The 2,220-nt window shown below is 33.5% G+C and overlaps 1 pseudogene; it reads right to left on the reverse strand.

The window, feature by feature from the left end:
• Positions 1-256: 256 nt before the first annotated feature.
• On the reverse strand, positions 257-374 carry LOC115293006 (annotated as a pseudogene).
• Positions 375-2,220: the final 1,846 nt, after the last annotated feature.

The raw sequence follows: 2,220 nt of genomic DNA on the forward strand, positions 1-2,220 counted from the left end.
TAGTCTTAGTACTAGAGTTAAAAGGAATTAACATTCATCACTAGTTGTTTTTTGTTGGGTTGTTTTTGCCAATCTAATTACATTTATTTCTTGGGTAGCTGAAATTTACTCTTGAATGGAAGAATTTATAGACACTGTACACCCTGAGATTTTGCATACCTAAAGTTCATTGTTTTTATTCTTACATGAGAATTCGGGTGGTAGAAAAATTATTGAGTCACTCTATCTCTGAGGCATTACTCCATCATCTTATAGTGTTCTGTGGAACTTTTGGAAAGTAGCCTGATTATTTACCATTTATAAGTATCTTCAATTAGCAATAATCATGCCTCGGATAAACCTCATTGACTACGACACTGCCACTGTGCAAAACTGCATATATAAGTATCTTGGTCTTTGTATTTGTATATTTAGAGGACTCTTTCATTCTTGTTGAAGCCTAGCAATTTTATTATTCTGTAATAAAATTGGTCATTCTATATCTACTTTTTCCTGGTATGTGCTGTGCTCTTTTTGTCTCTGGATTTACCATTGTTCCTTTTATTTTCTGGAAAGTTTTCTTGTGTTATATTGTTAAATAATTGTTATATTTCATTATTTTGAGTCTTGCTTTTAGGGAAACCATTTATGTATATGTTTGATTTCACAGTGATCATTTGTTTCCTGGAGTCCTCTTTAACTCTATCTCCATTTTCATTTTGCATTCTAGTCTCAATATGATGTTCTGTGTTCCTTGCCATATTTTGCCCTTTGGAATTCTGCCAGAGTAGTCATTTCTGTAATAGTTTTACTTCCTGTCTGCTTCTTTCCTAAGCTCTTTTGGTTCCTGTTTCATTCCTTAGTTATATAGTTTCATGTACTGTAATTGTTTGTATCTTTTATATGAGCAGTTGCTTTATAAAACTAACCATTTCATTTAAGTTTTAATTTAAGACTTTTTTTGTCATATGCTCTGTGGCAGGATTACTTAGGTGAGTGTCTTTTGCCATTTGCTCTTCCTGTTTCCTCCTTCACGTGCCATGCTGTTTAGTTTTTGACCATATGTTACCTTCGAGTGAGGTTCTCATCCTGAACCAGCTATTTATAGGAGATTCATTATGGGACTGGGCAGTTTATAATGTGATTCGTTTTTTTTTTTTTTCTTCTCCCTCCACCATAAAGGGACAGCTGTGGGTCTGCCTCCATTTATGTCACTGTCTTTCACTCTACTTACTGACAAAATGCTTCCTGAAAATATGGCATGTCAGTGGAATTCTTTGTTCAGCCTTACTGGCCCTGGTTTTTTGTTGCCATATTCATTCATGGACATTTCCACAGTTATTTCACACATTCCAATGTTTCAGTTGAGAGATATGGATTTCTAATCCTCACCTTGGAAATTCTGCCAGGTTAGTCTGAGCTCTGTAGGCTTAAGTATCCATTTTTCCCTGTTTTCTTTCCATCATTTTTCCTTCTCTGATTTTGGACATCCTTGCTCATCTTATTTTTGTTCTGATTCATAGATGAATTTTATGTGTTTATTAAAAGTACATTTTTAAAAATGTTTCTTATTCTCTATTTTTCAGGCTAGCACTGACTTTTATATTGGGTCATAAAATGTGATTTTTTTTTTGAAATTGTTAAGAAAACAATTTTGAAAACATTATCCAATAGCATTGGAAAACCCTTATAAATGTGAATTAATTTTTTAGTATAAATAACACTTCCATTCTTGAAAACCTAAGAGATTTGTGATAGGAAATGTCATAAAGGATACTTACAAAATATAAGCTTGCACATAACCCAGATCCATTTGTTCATTTAATAAAGAAGAATTTTATCTAGAAAACTTTGAATGGATTATTAAATTGAAACAAGTTAGGAATCTAATGTTAATGTTGACTGAAATAGCTGACAGTGGGAGATATTTCTCAGTAATTAACTATGCTGAACTTAGATTTCCACAGTGCTTATAAACATTCTTAGTCACAAAGGGCTTTATTTTGATGTTGTAAAAATTCTCACAGATCTTTTATGATGGGATCATGGTAAATACTCAATTTTTGCGATAAGGGAAACAGAGTGGATTTTTCCTCAGCATCATCAGGAATATGTCCCTGAATAAAATTCTATTAAAAGGGCATTTGTGGACACCATGGTGGCTTAGTCAATTGAATGTCCAACTCTTGATTTGGCTCAGGTCAGGATCCCAGGGTCATGGGATCGAGCCCTGCATCAGAC

Source organism: Suricata suricatta, chromosome 5 (genome assembly GCF_006229205.1).
Source record: "Suricata suricatta isolate VVHF042 chromosome 5, meerkat_22Aug2017_6uvM2_HiC, whole genome shotgun sequence".
In the NCBI taxonomy this organism is placed as follows: domain Eukaryota; kingdom Metazoa; phylum Chordata; class Mammalia; order Carnivora; family Herpestidae; genus Suricata; species Suricata suricatta.